The following is a 10668-nucleotide window of genomic DNA, read 5'->3' on the forward strand; positions in this document are numbered from 1 at the left end:
ACTCTACCGACAAACGAAGACAGGAGATTCCTCAGATAATTTTAAGATATTTTAACCCAATTCACCTAGTCCGAAAATGCTTCCTAAGGAAGCTAGAGCTCTTTGACGATGGCGTCTTGTGATTAGTTTTTCTTAAATAACTCCAGAACGCTTCTATAGGGCTTTTCATTTCCAATCATTTGTTTCGAGGTTGTGTCAAATGTTGTATATTACATGCCCCGCTCACTCTAATAAAAAACATGTAATCGTATTTATTTTCCTTCCATTTAGTCAGAGGCGCTGATGTCGGCCTTGTGATTGGTGGAACATGACTTTTGACAAATCCTGCGCTATCTGTGAATCTGTGTTCAGTGTTCGTGTTCGTTCGTTCGTTGTCGTTCAGTTATTTTATATGGTCGGTTATGTGATGTGTTTGTGTCACCATAAAAAGCTGATATTCAGTCGTGTTTTTTGATATTCTTGTTATTTTGTAGTCCAGTAAGTCCAGTACCTTTTTAAAGGTAAGTTTTTCTGATTGTAAGGTAGAGATTTTCTGATTGTAGGTACTGTTTATCCAACAGTTTTAAAATACACACTTTATTTCGCGTTTTGTTGTTAGGTCTAATGGCTCTGTTACTCTGTTCAGCTGTTGTGTGCAGACGGTAGAAAAGTTCAACAAGTAAACATTTATTTAGTCCAAATTAAATACTCATATTTCTATGTAAAATATCACATTATTTTATAAATAAATAAGTAAGAAACAAAAGTTGTTTGTGTTTCACCTTTATTTTCCACCTGAATAAAATATTAAATATTGGAAGTACCGTATGGAGGCTATGGTGTACCTAGCATGGAGGCTAGATTACGCCACTCTTCCTATCCAATCAACAACAAGAACGTTTAAAATTTCACACCTATCATGTCGAAGCTACAGCCCTAACAACACACAACATTCCAGGAATGTACTACCAAAGTTCTATCAATATTTGAATGTCCTGGACATTTAGGGAACATTCGGTGAACATCTGTTTAAATTATTCCTGGAATGTTACCATAAGACATTCTGTGAACATACTACCAATGTTCCTATATTTTAAGTTGCGAAATAATACATACGTGTAAGAGATACAACATTACTTATAACATACCAGACAAACTAAGTGACATTTTAGGCCTACAGTGCAATAATATGTCAAATTTAAAGAGTTTCCCAAGATTATAAACATACAAATGTAATAAAAATTATTGTTCGCGAATATTCAATTTGGAATGCGATTTTGTTAATAAAAAAAATACTTATAACTTATGCAAAACCCAAGAGAGGCATTTATATTTATTTCTTTTGCGTTCATTTTCAAATTCGCCGTGCATATATTTTTGTTCATGGCGCTTGAGAGGGCATCACGTGACTAAAAACGACCAACCAACGACCTCGCTTCGGCCATCTTGGCATCTTCATCTTGGCGACCTTGCCTTGCCGTGGATTGTTTTTAGTTGTTTGTATTATTTGTGCTTTTTAAGAATATTTTTTTAATTCGGATACTTTTATAATAGCTTTAATAGTATTATTAACATAGTGCATAAAATGGTGTCCTGTTTTTAACGCAGTTGGAGTAGCAGAAACAAATGTAGATAAAAAAATCTGCAGGAATAACGTTTCAATTATGACAGAAGCTCCAAACAAATGACTGAATGAAAAGCCCTATTAAAAGGTTAGTATGCAAATATGTAAACGAAAGCATGCCCTGTATTTCAGAAAATAAATTAATACTATTAATACCCTAATAATACTATTCATAAAAAATCTTTTAAGTAACGTAGATATAACAAAGTGAATAAAAGGCATAAATCAGAAGAATTATTATTTTATTTTATAAGTTAATAATTGGTCATATCCATTTATTATTTTAATAATAATTGTGAATAAGCCACAAACTTCGCTTATTCCTAACTAAAATAGTAAATAGAGATAGGTAATAACAAAAGGATTTATAAAACTAAAATAATTCTTTTTGCGTTTTTGCTAGTGTATGCGTTTATAAATAGGATGGTAGACCACACACTATAATATGCAGTACCAACTAATGAATACACAGAATATTATAGTCGATTTGCTAAACTCAGTCTCAGTACTAATTACTGTAATTTTGGCAAAATTGGCCAAAAACAAAAAAAATTACCTACTAAAATCACTAGCCAGTTGTGTCTGAGTTTGGGGAACCGACTATACTAATAAACAATTTCTAAGCTGTTTTATAATAATTTTGTGAGTTCATTAATCATATTTTTTATTTAAAACTAAAATTTGTTAATAATGCTTAGTAATGCATATATTTTGTATTTTTAGCTTTCCAGAAGATCCTGCGAAGAAGACATGAAGTATAGATCAGATTTGTTAATAGAGGAGTATGTTCAAAACACTTTTTAGAAAAAGATATTGACAGAACTTCACTTTCATCTGTTCGTTTGAGAGACTGTGCTGTTCCAATAGCTTATGTCACACAGGTATATGCATAACCTAATTAATAATACAGTCCGTACAATATAGATACTGTTGTAATTCATTATCTACATCGGAGATCTAAGTTGACATTGTTGCCCAACTACAAAAAATTTTTGAATTCATTTTAAGTCAAATATATCACATAATTATTGCGAAGTAGATTATACAACAAAACAGATTAATATTCAATGTAAATAAATAAAAACATCAGAAATCGAAAACAAGAATTAAGGTATAATCTTATGTTACAGTTATTAAGGTACCAAGGGTATTATAGGGATATACGTTGACCGAAAGCGTTATTATTATAATACCTGTGGTGCCTTCAACGTTTAATGCCCGACTAAATTATTCTTTATATGCGAAAAATTTGAATGAATTTTGAATTGATTAGTTTTTAAATAAGTACATTTACCAGTAACAGTAGTAACGTAATTGTGGTAACCATAGTTTTACTTAGGTTGATATTTGTCAACTTGACAGTATCTAAGTCGTTATTTAAATTTAATGCCCAAGGGCGTTATATCGTACTTAACAGACTTCGAAATGTCATTATTTGTCAAATAATGTACCAGTAGGACATTAAAGTAAATAATAAAAACAATAAATATAATGAATACTAAATACTTATTTGTTTGTGAAAAATCTATTTCTTTGTGGCTTTTTTGTAATTAATTATTCTAATGGGGAAATAAGCCACAATTTACTTGAAAAAATAATTTTATTAAGGTTTCTACTTCCACATCGGATGTCGTTGTCAAAATACAAAATGTTCATTATTATTATTTTATTTATTAAATATTATTTATTATTTATTTAAATATTATTTAATATTTATTTTTTTATTATTATTATTTATGCATATTATTACCTGTAAATAATATTTCTTCTGATTGTTAATTGTAAAGGATAGAAAAATTACCTTTTATTTTATTTTCTTTTAGAATCAGCTGAGAGAAGTGGTCTACAAAAAACCAGAAAGGAAACGGAATATGTGGCTACGAAAAGCAAAAGAAAGGTTTACAAAGCAAATGTGACACATTTTTTTATAATATTTAGGAATGTCAGCAAATTACATTAAAAAATGTATGTAAAGATTTTTTGCAATAAAAATGTTTATATTTATCAAGGATGTATTATTTGGTATGGCCATATATCGTCAGTGATGTGACAGTACCTCCTATCTGTTTTTTTCAAGAGATTTGTAAGATAGACTAAAAACTTGTTTCGGCCACCTCCTGTTTTCATATATTTTTTGACTTGTTTTGCAGTAAATTCAACTATCTATTTACTACAAAAAAGTCAGAATACGTACGAAACCAGAAAGTGACCTTAAAAAATGTTTTTCGTCTCCTGCAAACCTCATGAAAAAACATATAGGAGGTATTGTCACATTACTGACGATATATTTCAGTGAATGTCTAAAAAATATACTGTGAATGTTCAAAGAACGTTCGTAGACATTCATGGAATGTTCTAACAAGACATTCAGTCTAAAAATATACTGTGAATGTCCAAAGAACATTCATGGAATGTTCCAACAAGACATTCAGTCTAAAAAATAGACTGTGAATGTCCAAAGAACATTCGTAGACATTCATGGAATGTTCCAACAGAACATTCTAAGAATATTTAAAATGCTGACACAGCACTTTCCTGGTACTTTCCAGGGACATTCGTGTGCATTTGGGGACATTCCAGGAATGTTTTCAATGTCCTGTGTGTACATTCTAGGAACATTCATGGAATGTTTTGTGTTATTAGGGAGACCACTTATGTGGAGGCCAGATTTGTAGTATCCTTCCATTTAACCAGGTGCTGAGATGGCGCTGAAATACGTGACATGTTTTTTAAAGAGTAAGATCGCATTCTACCAAATCACACAACACTTTTTTCTATGGTATATTATTATACACCGATTATACAACATGTGACAGAAGCTCGAAACAAATGACTGAGAATGAAAAGCCATATAGACAAAAACGAAAATTAGTACACATATTTATCTTCCAGAGATAAATCGACTCCATGTATTGCGAATTTCTAGCACCGGTCATAGGCGTCCGTTTTGGGTAGGGCAACAGTTATTTTATGGCATAACTTTTTTATCTTTAACTTTTAAGCATTTTTGACTCAGGATTAGTATGTATGGTATCTTTTATCCTGTGTAAATGACCCCACCAACTCAGCCGTCTCTGTTTTTTTTTTCATTAATTTTTATATTGCATGATATTTTATTTTCTGCATAGGTACCTATCAATTTTTTGTTTATTGTTTGATACACTTGTAACGTTTTCTCTATTCTTCTATTGATTTATGCTTCTAGAGATCCTGTAGGTATCTGTAAAAGTTTTAACTTGTTCTATATTTATTCCTGCATTTTTTATATGAAGTTCTTAGCTTGTTTCTCCTATCTGCATACCCTACATTGAGCTTTTTAATTCTTTTTGTGAATTTCTTAATACTCTCGTCCATAAATATTAGAAATAGTGTTGGACTAAGTGCTCCTCCCTGTTTTAAACCTCCATTTGTTGTATCTGATGTTGAATTATTACTAATTACCGCATTGCTGTTCTCATTGTTTATTTTTTGTATAATTCTTAGTAAATTGTTGTCCATTTTTTTTTCTCTTAATGTTTTCCATAGTTTCTGTTTTGGTACTTTATCGAAGGTTTTGTCTAGGTCAAGAAATGCTACGTATATAGGGTGAGGCAGATAACTGGCCTATTAGAAATATCTCGAGAACTAAAGGCAACAGAATCATGAAAATTGGAATGAAGGGGTTTTGAAGGATGATCTATTAAATGAAAATATTTTCATCTCTTTGCAACTTCCGGTTATACCGGAAGTTGCTTATAACTTCGTTTTTTTAAATGGGACACCCTGTATATTTTTACATTTTTCGATTCTCTTCGATGTCTTCTTTCTTAAAATGTGAGGTTTTGTAATATTATACAGGGTATTTTAAAAGATAATTACGTTTTTTTATTAATTTCGTAGCAACATTCACACCCTGTAGAATTGTAGTAGTTTGACATCTAAAACTCTACTTACCTTCAAATGATTTTTAATATACTCTACTATTGTTTAGAATCATTAGTATAGCTAAATTTTTAATTTTAGTATACAGGGTTGGTCGAAACTCGGAATGAGTATTTTCTGAGTTTTCTTAAATGGAACACCCTGTATTTTTGTATTGTAATGAATTGATATTTTATGATACTTTTTTATTTCTTAAGCATTCCCTATACCTAACTGCTTTAATTTTTGAGTTATTGGTGATTCAATCTAAACATTAATTGCAACAGAAAATACGTAAAATTTTATTAGGTTGGCCATGAAAATACTCAATCCCAAATAATTTTTCAGAAATAAATACATATTAATCCAGACTGGTCCTTAAAATTACCAAGAATGGTTTAGCTATCAAAATACCTACGTAGTTAAGATTGTTGGTGCGATTAACAATTAAGCACAAATTAAAGCAGTTAGGTATAGGGAATGCTTAAGAAATAAAAAAGTACCATAAAATATCATTTCATTACAATACTAAAATACAGGGTGTTCCATTTAAGAAAACTCAGAAAATACTCATTCTGAGTTTCGACCAACCCTGTATACTAAAATTAAAAATTTAGCTATACGCTGTGAGCTTCACTGGTGTCGCTCCTAGCGGTTACTAATTCAACTTTCACCGGTAATTTTTAAATTTATTATTTAATTGTTATCGCTTAATATTTACAACGCTAAAAAGTAATTAAATTGTAATAGATTTTTTTATGATTTTGCTAATCATTTTGACGTTCTATTGATGAAATATTAATTTCTTACTTCGGATACTTTCACAATTATCCTGTAGATGGCGCTAAGATTAATAGAAGATGAATTTATAATTACGTATTACGGAACATTAAAAAAACGTAAATTCAGTATTTAAAACGTAAGTATATTTAAGGTAAAAATATATACCACAGCTTTGACCAACTAATATTTTTTATAATTAATGTTTTTAATTTTAAGTTTAAATTAATCACTTTGACTTTTATGTCAAATTTCCGGTAAACGTTTACAGACTTGCCACTACTGGCGCTCGCGAATTTATAAATATCCCCTCTACGTACGAGCTCACAGCGTATACTAATGATTCTTAACAATACTACATTCGCTCTCGCGAGTTTTTTTTGACACTGACGTTAGTAATTTCTTTTTTGAAAAATTCAGTTGTCAGAAGTGACTGGAAATTACTACAAAACGAACGCACCTGCTCATATCCAATATTATTAATAGTAAACAGACATAAAAATAACATAAACCTTACGCCAATCAATATTTATTTATTTAAACCATTATGTATTGATAGCAAATGAGAAAATTATTTATTGTACAAAATAAAAATATTTTGTAGAAATAAACTTCACAAAATTTTATGAGATTAGTAGACACTCCCACTATTTCTAATAATTCTTCTTTTTTTAATGAAAGATTAAGTTGATTTGAGTTGATTTTAGCAGTTAATAGTGTGAGGTAGGAATTTTTGTGTTGTACGTTTCCTATTCCGAATGTCTCAAAAAAAATCTCGCGAGAGCGAATGTAGTATTGGGATAAACCGTAATCGTACCCCCTCCTAACTGCCAAAGTGTCATGGCCGCCGTCGGGACCTATTGTGCTGACATTTACAATGTTTACATATAGAAAAGTTTGTTTTTTTCTGCTTATAATGCCGTTTTCTAAAGATATTAGTGAACAAAATCGATTTGCTAACAATATTTAATATATTTTAAATGTGCTAAAATTGGATTCAACAGCAAAAGTCGCATAAATAACATATAAATAACGAATTTGTTTACCTATTACAAATGGGGTTATGTGGTTGTAACTGTTTATTTTGGGAATAAAATGAAAATGATCAATTAAACGACTGGAAAACTGTAAGTATTACAATTAAAACATGTTTATCCTATCACAAGAGTTCACTTCATTTTAAGAAAGCTAATTATTATTATACAATAGACATTTATAAACTGCCATGTACTTTTAAGGTTACTTTTGATCTGTTTTCAAAGCTTATGATTAAATGTTACCTCTTTATTAATTAGATTTGCCAACAAAAGATGCATGATTAAGGCCAAATGCAATTCCTTTGCTAAAGTCATAAAAAAAGTACCAATACAGTTAAAAAAATTATTTTAAAAAGGTCTCTCAAAAGACATGAAAATATACAACAACTCAAAAAACTAGAGAATGTAAAGAAAGCCAGGTTATTGGAAATGGAATTCCTGTTTAATTGAAAGCCACTAAACTATCCAAGACTTTTCAGAATCAAATGTGTCAACTTGTAAAACGATTCTTCTGACATTTTTAGTAAAAACCAGATTATCCTCAAGAAAAATTCTGTTTTAAGTGAAACTCAAAGTCATATATATAAATATTATTTTGTGAATGTGTCATCTTTGAATGAAACAAATTTTTTACCTAAACAATTAAATGTATGGATCTAATTAAAAACAATGCTGAATCAAGTACAGTAGAAATACAATCCTTTGAACTTCTAAATGTGATTGTTAAAAGTGTCGAGATAGCTACTGCATAGGGATTCGAAAGGGATAGACTTGTTATGAACGCACTTGATCATGTACTTCTTACTGTTATAAAGTTGAAACAAAACTTATTTTATGCTTTTTTATCAGTCACTTTTAATTGTGTATCAACTTTACGTGGTACATCGTGCAAAAATTGCTAAAATGCAAACATTATATTTATTTTCTGTGTTACATTGGATACTATGATTGAATGTCTTCCTCTTTTAGATAGTAAAGTGAAGAACATCTTGAAGTTCCAATGATGTTTCAAGATGAGATAAATCGAAATAATGGTTGCATGTTAGAAGGACAGAGAATACGAAGAAATGTTATTGCTGCATACTTAGTGTAGTGAAATACAAACTTCAAACATTATAATATATTTTTTTATTTCAAACATTTCATATGATTATGAAAGAACATCTTCCTCTTTAAAACAATGAAGAAGTGAAGAACATAATAAAGTTCCAACTAAAATGATTCCAGATGAGGAAAATCGAAATAATGGTTGTATGTTACGTGTATAGAGAATACGAAGAAATGTTATTGCTGCAAACTTAGTGTAGTGCATTAAAAACTTATTGTCAAATACAAATCAATTTATTTCATACTTTTATAATATATAGTGGTACAATTTTATATGTGTTCAAATAAAAATATTAATAAATAAAATACAATAAACACAAATCATGCATATCTTACAATGAATTACAAAATCAAAAATTAATTACAAAAATATCAAAATAAATCTAAAATATTAAAAAGTAACCCATAATTTTTATAGTACCTACATACTTTGGTTGGTACTCTAATAATTTGGAAATCCATTAAAGTTTGTAGATGGAAATTGCAGGTATCTAAAAAATATATAAAGTAACTCAACAATCTCTTTTCAATTAGGGTTGCAGTTGATAAAGATGAATGACCCTTGCTCGGGAAATCAAATGTATCTAAAAAAAATTAAGTAACAGCTTTCTAACAAAACAATCTTAGCACTAAACGGAAACAAAGATACTGGTAAGTATTAAAACATTTTTTGAAAAATCTTTCTGAAAGTGAAAATAAAGACTACTCTCTATGGGAACAACTAAAACTGGGCATGCTTTACAAAAAAATGTATCCAGAACAAACTTCTTCTCTATAAGGCAATACTACGACAAGTCTGGATGTACAGGATTTAATTCTGGGGAACTGCCAGTAACACAAATATGCAAAGACTACAAAGATTCCAATCCAAAGTCTTTCATGATGTCCGATTTTTTTAGTACCACTACCAAATATCACGCTAAACTTAAAATTCTTACAATGAAGATAGCTAAAGCTTGAGTACACATAGATATATCCAACGAAATAAATAAAAACATTTAATGTATGTAAAATGTATGTTAGTCTTCTTCCACTTGCAGAAGATATTTTCAGTTGTTTGTGCCACTGTGAACTTAAGATCTCTAATATTAACCGATGATAAATTTATGAAAACTGATTTTAAATATTAAAAACTTTCAGAGATATTTCAATTTTCGAAACATCTTATAAAAGAGTGAAAAATATTCAGAGACACCTTACAGCCATAAACCAGAGTAAAACTAAAATATTTAATGTTTTTGTATAAATTAATATTAATATTTATGAACTTTTTAAATATATCTTTAAAAATTTTATGATAAATAAAATGTTTTTGAGTAAAGGCAATATTTTTTTATATGGTAATAGAAAAGATTAATATTTGAAATCATATACAGCATCACATTTTATAAATTATAATATTTTTATTATAAAAATAGTAATACAGTGTGTCTACAGATGGGGTGCCCAAGAGGAAAAACTTTTTTATTTTCAATTATAGCGAAAAATGTCATTCTTGATAAAAAGTTTTGCTTGTTCTAAAACCCCATAAAATGAACTAAAATTCAAGTTTTTCAAATCCTGCTTATTTTTATAGCCAATTTTATGTAAATCCCTATAAATTTTTGCACTAAGTTCGAAATTGTAACAATAATAACTTAGGAGAACAACCCTTTCACTTCTCTGGATTACGAAGCCAGACTTTGTCGTTCTCCTTGAATCATCCAATTATTTATTAATTAAATAATTATTAATACAACAATTTTAATAATGAAATTTATCACAAGATAAATTCTTTATTGAACGCTTAACATTGTCAAAAAAATTGACAATTCGCAAATTATTTATCGAAGTTGATAGTTACTAAGCTACATTGTGGCTTGGCAACACTAGATTATTGTTAAGATTTCAAACTTAGTGCAAAAATTTACATAAAATAGGGATTTACATAAAATTGGCTACAAAATTAAGCAGGATTTAAAAACTTGAATTTTATTTCGTTTTATGGGGTTTTGAACAAGCAAAACTTTTTATCAATAATGACATTTTTCGCTAAAATTGAAAATAAAAAAGTTTTTCCTCTTGGGCACCCCAACCGTGGACACACTGTATATAATTATAATACTAAAGTCACAATAAAGATGCACTAGAAAGAAACAAACACAAGACATGATGAATGTTATGAGGAGCACTCACAAATCATGATTTACAAAGTTTATACATTGTAAATCATGATTCGGGAGTGCTATTTGTATCATTCAA

The 10668-nt window shown here is 29.3% G+C and overlaps 1 long non-coding RNA gene across 1 annotated transcript; it reads left to right on the plus strand.

Moving 5' to 3' along the window:
• The first annotated feature begins 1318 nt into the window (after positions 1-1318).
• Positions 1319-3607, plus strand: LOC126882773 (uncharacterized). The gene is made up of 3 exons (XR_007697380.1): positions 1319-1691; positions 2327-2484; positions 3427-3607. It is a non-coding gene; the product is annotated as an uncharacterized LOC126882773 (long non-coding RNA).
• The last annotated feature ends 7061 nt before the right edge of the window (positions 3608-10668 follow it).

Source organism: Diabrotica virgifera, chromosome 3 (assembly GCF_917563875.1).
Source record: "Diabrotica virgifera virgifera chromosome 3, PGI_DIABVI_V3a".
NCBI lineage: Eukaryota > Metazoa > Arthropoda > Insecta > Coleoptera > Chrysomelidae > Diabrotica > Diabrotica virgifera.